At 37.5% G+C, this 13,877-nt stretch overlaps 1 protein-coding gene across 1 annotated transcript in view; it reads right to left on the bottom strand.

Annotated features, from left to right (window-relative positions):
* LOC121955317 (exostosin-1) overlaps nucleotides 1-13,877 on the bottom strand; it is a 249,904-nt gene that overhangs the window by 72,304 nt on the left and 163,723 nt on the right. The gene's annotated exons all lie outside the window — the stretch shown is intronic.

Raw genomic sequence — 13,877 nt, 5'->3', positions numbered from 1 at the left:
ATCACAACACACAAACTACAATACACACTACAGTACACACACCACAATACCTACATCATGACATATACCACAATACACATATCACAATACATATGCTAAAATACACATAACACAATGCACCAATACACTTATACTAATACCTCCCTGAAGTGTTCGACCAAAACCAAATTAACTAAGAGTGTGTACAGCTTCAGTTTGCTTTTTGTTTGAAAAGTGCAAATGTAACGTATTTATGGTCTACAGAAATTTACAGTGCAATTTTTTTTTTTTTTGCAGCAACTGGGCATAAGCCATGTGAGTGCCCCTGGTTTTTAGCTTTTCATGGGATTTGTTGACAATAAGAAAAATAAACAATAATGAAAGGCTGATCCTGTAATGTAGATGTCATGGCTGATATCCCATTTATTTAACTAGTGTACCTACATCTGAAAGAAAAGCTGCTCAGAAAATAGTCCTACCTTAAACAAAACCACAAATGTGTGACCACACTAGCAGCCTTTTATATATGGACTGTTGTACATTAAAACCATTTTAATCAGGACCATATCGTTGGACTGTCCATCCATTGTCTAGTATGATTTGTGAAATGAAATTCTAACCCCAACAGAAAAAAATAGCCGACCAGATACACCATGCAACTATTATCATTATCAAAATGACAAAAGAACTGAACTACATTTTAGACTTGGGCCTGCAGTGAAAATTGTTTTCATAATATAAGTTAAAACAAAATTCTCATAATAAAATAAGTGATGTAATTAAGCCAAGGTCTCTGGATTTGTATTGACAGTAATCAGTGACTGTTACATTACAATGAAAACACAAAAGGACTTAGCACAAACAGCTTTATTATTTTGCTTTTTGGCTCATATATTTTTAATTTCTTAAGACTAATAATTACCTACATGCAACAGTAGTCACAAAGAACTAGCTCCTTTTTCTTTTGCCATTTTCAGTGACTTTAATTTGACTTTTTTCTTTAATTCACCAGAGCAGCAGACAGTGTGTCACAATAACAAGAGACTATTTGGCCTTGGGTACATCTAAAAAGAATTTAGTGGCATCCAATCTCATTCTAGTGCACTGAACAAGAGATGTTGTCGCCGCGCAGACATTCTCGCACAAAACAGGTAAAAGCTTTCTGCTGTTCAACCAATCAACTGTGACCTTTCAGGGTCAACATCTTCTTTCTCCCACAGCACAACAGACAAAAAATCCCCTCAAAGTAGTGAAATCAAAAAAGCTGCAAACAGTGCATCTTTATTTCTTTTTTTTTTAAGCACAGATCAGCAGGTGATGGGTTGACATTTCCAAATCACAAATGTGGGCTGTTATTGTGTGTGTTATCAGCAGGTGTGTGTGCATGTGTATTTATGTGTGTGAGAGTGAGAGTTATCAGAATGACTGTGCACATAAATGGCACATTTTGTTGTGAGTGAAAAGGGCACAGGTGCAGAATTTAGAAGAATGTGAATTTAAGATGCAGTGTTTCTTCTTTTTTTGTTTGCTCTGGCTTTGGCTGTCTCCTAGTCTGATTGGTCTATAGAGGGTATAAATAAAATGATGGATGATGGATTTGAAAGTTTTTTGTGTTTCCTCGACAGCTTTGGGGTGAAAGTCTGTAAAGAGTAGGTGAAACTTTTTATTTTTTTAACTTATAACCCTATATATATATATTTTTTGGTTATTATTTGCCACTGAAGCTTAAACGCTTCCAAGGTGATGTTTTGAGCACTGTCGGAGTTACTGAACAATGTTTGCCTGTGTGGGTCCACATTTTGTTTGTATCTCCAACCCTGTCTTCTAGACATTATATTTATGTTATTTACAGTCTGCTCATTTTTAGATCTTTAGATCTTTAATCTTAAAAAACTATAAAAATCAATCAAGTCTTTGTCTTCTTTGTGCATTGAGCACTGTAATTGGCTGTTTAGCTGTCACAGCTAAAATAAGAAATTACACTCTGTCACAGCTATACACAATTGATTTGCAAAAGTAAATTAATTTTGTAGGAACTGTGATGTTTTTCTCTTAATACAGTGAGGAAATATTGTAAATTAATGTATCTGCCATACTGCAAAATCTAGTTGATATCTTCCAATACAAAACTTTCCTATACCACTAAAGCACTGTTGACTTATTCAGGGTTATGTTATGGCACTCAGGTTAAGGAAACATTACTGTCTTGGTTTGATAAAGAAAAAGTTTGCAGTGACTTCATATCACTCGCTTATCCTAACCTTAAAGGTAAACTATACAGGATTGTGGTTACTGTTTGAAAAAATGCTAGCAAGAGTGAAAGTGAAAGAAAAATCCAGACGCAAGCCCTTAGTACATGCTATAGGGCTGCTAAGCCCCCTATTTATGCCACCTTTGCCTTTTTACACAGGACCAAACAACAGCTGCATCATGCCGCTCCAGTGTCGTCCAGTTTTAGATGGCATGCTGGCATCCCGGAATCAAAAGTGGTGCGACGTGTAACATAATAGTGCCGTAGTGCTACTGTGACATATAATATAGGCCTTGGCAACACTTTCCAGAGTGCAATGGCAACAATGGCATAACATGGCAATAATAATCATTTACTGTCCTGTTATATGGCAGTTGATTTCGTTCATTTGGTGCTGCTACTACTTCTGCTGCTGGCTTAAAGGCAAGACAACTCTGTCTCCCCATTTTGGGATCATATTTTTTATATCGAATGATGAGGCAAAATAAGGGGACTACTTTCTTGCCTTAAATGGGCAGTGTAAAAGAGGCTCTAGATTCCCCTTCACTTGGTATTTGACCTCGACATCTTTGCATTTTTTCAGTATTGTGTCTCTTTGAAGCATGCTGCTTATGGTCTGGCTGCTACGTTTTATGAAGCCCCGACAATTTCCTGAACACAGAATATAAGAAAATACAGGCAGAGGGCAGAGTCTCTGCAGAAAAATGCACGGCCTCACACTCAGAGTGGGTTATAAGTGATGATTGAGAGGGATTACTTCGAGGGGAGTCTAAAATTCTGCATTGTATATGTTTAACCAAAGTCCTGGGCATTGTATACTTCCCATCCACTTTGCTGCTGAACATGAATTTAACACTTTATTCACGTGGAAAAATGTTGCCTGAGAGGTCAAAAGTTGGTATCGTGCAAATCGTGTATATGCAAAAGAATGCAAGTGATGTTATACAAATTTCTGTCAGTGGTGTCCACTGATCTTCAGGTGGTGGTAACATGCCAACACATAGACTTATTCAACGTTAAAGAAGAGAAATAAAGAATTATTATTAGGAATATAGTTAGAAAGTAAACTTTGCAAATGTTCTATCTTTAATACTATCTCTGCCTGTTTGCCAGTTGCCTCTGATGAGTAATGCCTCTGTGAAACATACACAGATGCACATACCCTGAGGAAGTGTGTGTCCTGTGAGGCACCATTAGCACCCTCCCCTTGTGCCCCTGCAGGTTTGTGTGTGTGTGTGTGTGCTTGTGTGGTAGCAAGTGTGTTAAAGCACTTAACACATCAGTTTCACTCCTTATTTTCTGTCGTGATCTTTTTTTTCCCCTCTTATCTGCTTTCTGGGAATATATAGAACAAAAACTGAAAATATAAGTTAGAATTATATACGAAGGCATACAGATTCAAAAAGCTACATTATAACAAACTGCAGGCTTGAGAATGTGCAGTATTTTATACATGTCATTTCTGCATTTCTTAAGTGCAACCATGCTTCCAGGACAGCTGTGGCATTTGCCAGATGAGTGTTTTATGAGAAAAGGGAACCTTGCGCAGGGATGTATAGATGAAGACCATCAGCACCTTCCTAGAGAGTCACGTTAATGTCAAGTGTAATCTTCCTGTTATTGAAAAGCAAGCTGTGTAAATACATAGCAATAATTCACATATAATTGTAAATGCAAGCCTTATAGTGTAACTCCAAGCATAGAATTATATCCTACAACAACGCCTGTATACAACATATCAGCTGCACCAAGGACATACGGAGATGAGTAACATCTATTAGTGTCTTGCATGTCAGTCTAACGATATTGAATGTACTCCATGTGATGTCAAACACAGAGAAGTAGCACATCCTTAAATTTAAGGGAGAGTGTGTTTGTTTGTTTTGTTTTGAAAGTGATTAAAACAATTAATCAATTATCAAAACAACGACTAACTATTTAACTAATAATTGGTCTGGTCAAATAAAAGTCTGGTAAAAAGTTTCATTAGGGGCCCATATTAGTAAAAACAGGCCCAGTCTAAAGTAAAAAAAAACAATTTGAAGGGGTGTCTACATACTTTTGACCATTTAGTGAATGTGCTTTGATAAACAAATACCGGCATTAAGCAGTAACCAATTTTATCACTCTGATAAATTGCCATTGTGGTCATCAGTCTCACTAATATGCTACTAGTCACTGTAGCAGGGTACTGCTGCAGTGACGAGTAGGTTGAAAATGGGAATATCAGCCCATCAGATGCACACTGGCATTAGGTAATGTGTCAAATGTACGTGAAGTTTTGTAATTTATACCTTTTCATTCTTTAATAATGTTCTTTACTAATGTCAACACATTGGTCACATAAATGCAGCCTTCCCAGTTACATGGGTTATGTATGAATTCTGGTGCATTACTATTTGTGGGTTCACACAGTGATGTAGTGGAAATTGATAGTGTGTGTGGGTATTAGGTACAGTAGATGAATAGATTACCAAGGAGGAAATGGGTATATTCTATTAAATATTCCAATGACTTTTTGGCTGGCAGGTGGGTATACTGTAAATATCCACAAAAAGAGGTGGGTATACCTCACATACCTGTGTATACCATCCACTACTCCACTGGGTACACGTATGAACAGTTCATGAGAGCAGCCTGCATTGAGAGCATTTGGTATCACTGTCACATCTAGTAGATTAAGGCGCTAAAACTACATGGTTAAGTTAAGATGGTTTGTCTTAAAATACGTGTTTGTTACTAAAGTAACATTATGTGACAAATGATATGTATTTGAAATAACTAAAAGTTAACCTTTGTTTTCACCAGGGCATACAGCCCAGTCTCCTGGGTGAAAGTCCTATGTTTGTTCTCCCACACAACACCCTACCACCTCCCTACGTGGACTTTCTTGCTCTTTACACTAATTTCATGTTCCTGACTTCTTTCCTTGCTGCATTACAACAAACACTCCTGATAATGGACTTTTTAATCTTAATAGTAAGTGTAGAAGGACTCTTTTAACTCACGTCTATGACGCTGATAACCACTAATAACACCCGTTTAATCAGGTGACAATTCCAGCATCTGGTGGGTAAGGCAGTGAAAGTGACTGTTGTTCTATATGAAACAAAGCATCACTGACACTTTCTTTTATTATGATTTTATCATGAAAACTGTATCACATGGATTAAACCACAATGTTTCAGTCTGATTTAACATGGCAGGTTCCAGTCTATACATAGAGTTCCAGTGATGACCGCAGACACACACAATTCACACTCACACATGATGGAAAAATAAACTTGTGAGGTTACCCTCAGTGCAGGCAGCCATGGAATCAATAATTCTGAATACACGCCACTTAACTCTCGCCCGCTCTGCCTGTAACTCACTCCCTATCTCTCTCCTTCCAGAAAAGAGGAGAAGTGAAGAAGAACAAGACCAGGCGAGTCAAAGTCACCTCCTCCACCCTCCTCCACCTCCTACCGTGCTGAACACTTCCAAGTCCTCCCTGTTTCCAGAGATAGCGACAGGCATTAAACAACATCAGGCAGGAAATCGGAGATGTAACAACGTCTTCTGCTGCTGAATTATTGAACACTACAAAGGTAGCAAACAGGAACACACACTTCAGTGCACAAACACACACTAATATGAAATTTCATGCAGGGATACTGATGATGACTTTGATAAGAGATGGCCAAGACAGCATGTTATTTTTTATCAAGTCTCTCTGTCTCAGCATAAATATTACAGAGCCAGAGGACAGCTGGTTCTTCAGCAAACAGAATCAAAACATGACAGTAAAACTTGTCAACAAACTGAGATGATGAATCATCAGCAACACTTTATAATCACATCAAGGTTTTGGTCTGTTTTCAGAGACCTCTGCCCTGACCCATATATAATGGATTTGACTGGAATTTTGCATCTAAAAAGTACATAAAAAGGGTCCACCATCAGTGTTTCCAATATCTGGAGTAATTCACAAATAGTAAACAGTAGAAATTGTTTTATTTCAGACAATTTCTTCAGTCAAGTTGTTTCACTTACATTATTTCTGGAAAGATAACACTCTGAGAAAACTACATGCACAGTTAGATAACACTAGATGTAGGGGGGATTCATGTTTTATTTTTATTTTTATTTTTAATCTGGGTGACTTTAAAGTGTCAGTGGCTTGTCCTCTCTTTGTTTGCTTCCTTCCTGTTGTTGGTGTGTATATGAATTAATTAGTAGCAAGAATCTATAAGATCTTTAGGATCATCTCTTGAATTCATGCATATTTAATATGATAATGATGTATATGGCAAGGAAAATTAATCAATTAATATTAAAAGAATGTTCTTAAGGCCTGGTCACACCAGAAAGTGGTAACATTGAAGTTAATGGCACTATACACTAGGTGACACTAAGTGACTTCTTGCTGAGCTACATCAGTGACTGTATATAAAAATGGACAACCCATATGGTCTTGGTGTACTAAAATGAGGCCAAAATATCCCCTGCCATTGAAAGCCAGAGCCTGCACAGTAGTGATATCTGCAGTGTTGAGTGTCCCGTTGATCACAAGCACACACAGTATAAAAGCATAGAAATAAAGAGTATAAAAATATAAAACCTAATATGAATGTCATTGTGAATATAATTAGGAATAGAAAGCAATTGAACATGAAATACAAATCATGATGGTGCAGAGGTGGTGTGGTGTGATTGGTAGCAAAAAAACTGTACATGATTTGTATGATTAAGTTATGTTAAGTGTTTGTCTGTAAAAAACTCTAATTCAGAGTATAATGTAACTAAATAGTATAACATTATGTAGTATGACAATAGCTTGGTTGCCTTCCAAAGCCTTCTGTTTTGGACTCTCCGCCTCAGCCTGACTTACAGCAGATCTTAGATTCATATTGACTATTTGCTACATTTGGATGGTTATGTATAAATACATGAATTAATAAATAAGTAAAACTTTTTTTAAGCACTCTCAGACAGAGATGTTTTCACTCAAAAACATCCATCATGCTCTCTTTTTAAATGCATCATCATGGCTGTCTATAGGACATACCATATTGACATTTGCGGAAGACCAATACTTTTTTTTCTCCCATTCACTCATGATTTTTTGTGCAATCGCATGATGATCATTACTCATTATTGATGTACGGAAAACACAGATGGTGAAGCCCAAGGCGTGAGATCGAAGGCTGTGCTCTTGTTGGCTGTAGAGTGATTAATACCCAGTCAGTATTTATATATTGTGTGTGTGTGTATGTGTGTGTGTGTGTGTGTGTTTGTGTGTGTGTGTTGCCTGTAGACAGACCAGTTCCTCAGTGAGGAATGAAAGGCCCGGGATGTCATCAGTTCCCATATTGATTTTCCTGCTCACATGCTTAATTGAAGTTGTTGGGTTATACATAATTGAAGTTAGTTCTCACTCCCTCTCTTTTCCTCAAACATTGAAAAGAGAAAAGCCAAATGTCTTCCTGCTTTCCTCTCATTTCTTTTCGAGAGACAAGTGTTAATGGGGAAGCCTGTGGCTATGTAGTTCTGATAGAGTGGCAGGGTCCATGTGTGCGTGTGTAAATAAGTAAAGTAAGTAAATATTTACAACCCGTTCTTATTCCCAGGGCATCACATACGGCGGCCTGGTCAGTGGCCTTTGGCTTCTGTTATGAAGCACAAGGCACCCTGCAGCATTTGTATGTCAGGCATGAGGCTTTCAAAAATATATTCTTGTCCATGGCAACAACATAATAGAAATAGTGGGGAGCGGTGGTGGATTGTCAAACACACACCAGACTTTCACCCAGAAGACTGCTGTTTGTGTCCCGAGTTCAACAAAAAAACAACCTGAGTTTTTAAGCCTAAAATACAAATTAATACAGAGCATTTTTATATTAGCTTTGAATGATTTGTACAATTCCTAAGTACGATTGCCCCCCACCGCTCAGCTTTCACATTAGTAATGTTGTTCTGTACCAGAGTACATTTGCTTCATTATGTACGTGACATTTTTCCTGTGCTGCCAGTGTAAAAAAATACTTCATACTATTGTACTTTTCACTTTACAACATTTATTTGACAACATCAGTTACTAGTTACTTGTTAGAGTTTGATTATTAAAATCTGATCAGCTACACGATTTATTATTATAAATAAATTATTATGTTTCATTCAGGCCGTTATTGTGTACTGCTTGTATGTAAACCAACAAAAAGTAATGCACCATAATTTGCAAATGTCCCACATAATCTTGAGCCAATGATTTGTGTATAACCCATGTATTCAGGAAGCCTGCGCTTACAAGAGCAATATGCTGATGAGAGTAAAGCAGGAAGCAGTCAGGGTAAGAATACAAGTTTAAGTGGCAATTTGGTCAAAAAACACAAGATTTTCACCCCGTAGACCGGTGCTTGGAACCTGAATCATTCACCGTTTGTCTTTTGCTAAACCTAACCAACATAACTTTGCATTAAGTACTTAAGTTCATGTCAATTATTTATTGTCTTTCATGAGGCTCTAATTCATTAGCTATCATACAAACTATTTTATGAGGATACATTGTTGGAAGAAGCTGTCTACCAGAATATAAAATAGTCAAAATGAGCTCCACCCCAGCTGCCACATTTAAGTGAGATCAAAGTTTAAGAGATTTAATAGACAGATAACCTCACCGATTGCCTGTGATACCTGTTTTACAGTCTTCTATAGTCTACAGCTTCATATGCCCACGTTATGAAGAAACAATGAAAATCATAAATAAAGCTGTCCAAGCTCAGACTCTGTTAACAAGAACTAGAATAACCTCCCATGAAAATCTCGATAAGCACAGCTGTGGCCAGAGACCACAACCCAGTAATAAATTGATGTGTTTAAATATTTCACTGTGCATGTAGAATCATGAGTGTTTGCTCATATAAGAAAAGCCAGCATAATTAAATGTGCAGTCACTTCTATAATTAAGCAGAAGAAAGCGAGCAATAAATCTCTCAGGATCAAGGTAATGCCTTGTTAAATGCAGATCATCAGTTAGAGAAAAGTCAAAGGCACAACTTTACTGTAACAGGAAGTGAAAAGGCTTATGTGGTGGCAGTTCTCTGCTGGAGTTGCACCTCCTCTTCCTCAGATCTTTTTTCTTTGAGATAATCTTACTCCTTACCTAGTTTCTGCTCCACTTTGATCTGTTTCCTTCTCCTTGTGAGATCTTACTTCTTCTTGCTCACATTTCTTCTTCCGCCTCCTCTACAAAGATCTATTTCCTTTTCCTGAAGACTCTCTTTCTCCTTTATTCTCATCATTTTAGAGAACCCTCCTAATTTTTTTCCTTCAAAGATCCTCTTCTCCCTCTTCCAGAATCATTTAATAAATGCCAAATCAGTCATGATGTGAGGCCTCAAGGTAAACCAGCTAAATAGCTTCATCTGCCCAGCGAACAACTGACTCCAGGTCAACTGGGAACCAAACCAATAGGGGCTGCCATCACGTTGTGGCCAAAATTACAGGCAAATAGCTAAAAGTTACATACTAGTGGAATCTCTGCATAGATCTTAAATAATTAAGGCAAAACCTTTCAAATGGCTTCATGATACGAGTTTGATGTCTAAGTTAAATTTCTTAACTTTAGCGTCTCACCATTGTGGGTTTTTTTTAACCCACTACAACTGAGATAAAGTTTATCACCATTTACAGTCTTTCATTCTTCTGTTATCTTCTTTAATATATCTCATTAAGATCATCTTCTGTTTGGGTTCTTTGACATAGAAGACCGATGTCACTGTATCAAAAAGAACTCGAATTATTTCTTAAAAGACTGATCAAATTATTGACTAACTTGTTTTTTCAAACAAAGGCTATGCCCCAGCTTTAACAAGTGCAAAATTTGAATTCAAAGAAGTTATACTATTGTGAAATCTGCGCATTATTTAATAATGAAAATAATCATTAGTTGCAGCCTTACTTATGATTGTGAACATGGAAGGGTCGATTAAATGCCGATTATCAGCATATAGGTGCTTGGATGTACATTATAAGCAGCGTAAATGGTAAATGGACTAAATGTATGCACTGGCTTAAACTTCGGTGTTAAGTGTCTTGCTCAGGGACATAGGGGATCCAACCATCAACTCTATGATTAATGGACCTGCCGCTCCACCTCATCTCAGCTGAGTAAATCTATGATCGTATTTAGCCCTCGATCCTGCCACCTTTAGGAACAGCTGTTGAAAATGTCAAAAAAACAATCCTGAATGAACGTGCCTTTGATAATTACTGTACCATCGGGTCAAGTAAAGACCAATTTTGTTAGCATGATGGAATCAGGAATGAATCTTCATTGTTTTTTTCTTGAGGGTAAAGAGTGTGCCCAGGACCAGATTAATTGCTCCAAGTGTTAATCTGCTGCCCGCCCCCTGAACGCCACGTCTCCATTGATTAAAATTAGCCTGTGTTCTGTTGCTGCTCTTTGTTCATTTAACAGGTAAATTGATGGGGCTGGTTCTCTTGTCCTCTGTCCTCCATTCTTTCTCATCCTTCTTTTTCTGTTTTTCCTTTTTCCTTCTCTCCTAAACACTCCTGTTTGCCAGGGGCCTAGCTCCTAAATCACGCTGTTTGCAAGCTGTCTCCTCGGGCAATAATGTGTGTACTTGTGTTTGTGTGTACGGCCTGCACACACTCCTTGCAGTACCCATTTCACACGCTAACATTACTGCCTGCCAGTATTTGGTTTGGTTTATTAATCCTGACTGTTATATAGGTCAATATAACATTTACAAATAGGAAAGTAACAAGGTGCCGGTGTTTCTCTGCAGAGCTCCAGAAGCCGTACACAGTTTTTGATTTAACTAGATGTGTCCTATAATTTTATGTAGAGTGGGACATTTCAGTAGACATGCTCAGATGGGTGTGAGGGGATGACTTCTTCTGACACTTTTGTCACATGTGGCCTTTTCAAATTTGTAAACTGGCAGTATCGAGGCATCATTGCCAATGATCATTTAAAGAACTAAGAGCTGAAAGAAAGTTAGAAGCAATGTAAGGAGGTATTTCTCCTGCACTATTTTTTAGACACACCAGCATTTGAAATGTTGAAGTTTTGAATAATTTCAATGGTGTCAGTGGATTCACTTAAAGGGGTTTAAGAAACTCTTCAGAGTTTCTTTTTCTTTTTTAAGGGGATGTGAAAAAATACCATAGACTTTTTTCTTTAGGCAACTAGGGTAACGCTAACTTCCGTGTTAGCCAACAGAAAACGTCTTCTTTGAATGTTCTAATGCAAAGTGGTGTAACAGCAGAACAGGATTAAAACACAGCTCTAATAGAGCAAACAGGATCTATATTCAGCCCATTACAGTAAGCTTGGCAGGCCTATTTATCAGTGGGCTCGACAACATAGAAAACCCCGAGCATTTCCCTCAACATCAGACAGCTTAGCAGCCCTGTGATTAATGAAGCACCTAATAAAGCCCGTAGATCAAACAGACATGGAAAATGTTCTGCAACATGCTGAGCTCAGACAGATAATGTCAGTCACCAGTGTCTCTGTTTTTACTGTATTTTTGTTGATTTGATGATTCAGGTAAGGCAGCTACTATTCTACTTGATTAAGGCAAGGATATATACTAGTTCTGGTTAATAAAGTTACTTACTTACTAACCACAACATTGCAATACCATGCTATAGACAAGCCAGCCGCAGGGGATGGCAAGTTACCGTTGCAACTGCTTTGTTTTTTTTTTTTTTTTTTTTTTTTTATGGGGGGAAAGTGTGTTTTTACACACTGTCTATTCTGCACTGAGCACTGCAATTTTTTAAATTTTTTTTAATGGTTACCAAGAGTTGAAAAATATGAAAGTTTGTACAAAAGGCTGCAGCTACTTGTCAATGTCACGTTTTACCCAGCCATCCTATCTCGGTGGAGGAGGGGCGGGGAAAAAAACCTAACACAAAGGACCAAGCATCACATTGTTGAACAACAACAATGGTGGAGAAATGAATAATTAACCTACAAAGAGTGGCAGGTTTGTCCTCTCTTTCTACATGCTTCAGCCCTCCTTTCTTAAAGAGCAATTACACTATCTTGTGCCTACTGTTTAACTATTAAGATATTCCATATCATAGCAGTTTTATAATATGTTATCACTCTTCAGCACTCAAGTTTTGCTGTGAGTTTGCTGTGTTTAAAAAGTCTACATACATGGTTAATTTTGGTTGGACAGGGGTTTAAAACACATCATGAGGCAAATATTGGCCATATAGTCACAGATTAAAGCTTCAATTTATAATTTATAACAACTATTCTAAATAGCTGCTCACTAGGTCTGAATTGTGGCAAGTCGAAATGACGACCGTCTTCAACTGGTTTCGATTTCCAATCTCTTTTAAGCAGCTGCTAAGGATGGCTCAAATGATTCTCAACAGATCTTTGTCAGACTCAGTGATCTATGTTTGTGAGGCACATTTTTTAATGTTACATCACTTTCCTGATGCAACCACCAGATTGCTGTTACTGTCTTCTCTGATATCAACAAACAGGATTTCTGAAGTGATCCAGACTTGAACAAAACAAAGAAAAAAAGCTAGACTTCATTTATATTGCATTAAACTTAATAATATATCAAATACGGGTGCAAATTCATCTAAGACGTACCTCTGATCTTACAGACCAACTCTGAAGCAATAGGTCAAACAAAGCATGTGCAGGGCATTTCCTATTCATATTAGGATGCATAAATAAGCTTTATTGCACAACAAAACCACTTCCACCAAGTCAGATAGTATAATCTACTACTGAAGATTGTTGATATTCTTATAGATTGGGAAAAAAGAACCCTTTTTTTTTTAACTTTTAAAAAACTAGAGGTTACACAAGTAAAGCAGCAAATTGTGTTGTTATGTGAGCAAGGAAAATAGAGTATTAATATACATTTCAGAGACATATCTCAACTTCCGGTCTTTATATGATAATATAAGATTTCATTTCAAACATGCAAAAATAAATTAAAAAAACAAAACAAATAAAGATGAACAAAATATAAGCAAACATATTCAGTGAACAACGTATGTATTTCATGTCCAAAGGTCTGAGTGTAATCAAGTGAAATAAGATTGGGACATAAGGAGGCTATGAAAGGGGCTCACAGTGAAAAATGGAGAATAGATTGCATCAACCTGAGAGTAAATAGGATGATGAAGGGACGTAAAATATGGAGAAAGGAGGCTTACAGGGAGAAGAGGAGGAGGATATTAGAGATTAGGGTGGATGGCGAAGTGGAGGCAAGGGTTGACTGAGAAGTCACGTATGGCACATTAGTCACACTTCCACTGAGCCATGGCGACACACACTTAGTGCTGTGACATACACTATGTTAGGGCAACAGACAGTCACCTAAGGGAGAAACCTCCACTGCACTAAAAAAGGTTAACACTGTGTAGGGAGTGTTGCACTACATCCTGCAGCTCCTTATAGGAATTTCAGGGATTTAAGAACATGCCAGTAATGATTTTAACAAACAGGTGTATGGATCTCGCAACCCATGATTCATAGACTATTTGATGCGTGGACATAAGCTCTGGCAGGCTGATTTATAGGACGTGTTCTTATTCATTTATCAGCCTTGTGATGGAAAACAAAATAAAAACAAATCTGATTTCTTCTAATGTTATT

Source organism: Plectropomus leopardus, chromosome 16, assembly GCF_008729295.1.
Source record: "Plectropomus leopardus isolate mb chromosome 16, YSFRI_Pleo_2.0, whole genome shotgun sequence".
Taxonomy (NCBI): domain Eukaryota; kingdom Metazoa; phylum Chordata; class Actinopteri; order Perciformes; family Serranidae; genus Plectropomus; species Plectropomus leopardus.
The sequence above is the reverse complement of the archived record's forward strand: the minus strand, read 5'-3'. Positions and strand labels throughout refer to the sequence as shown.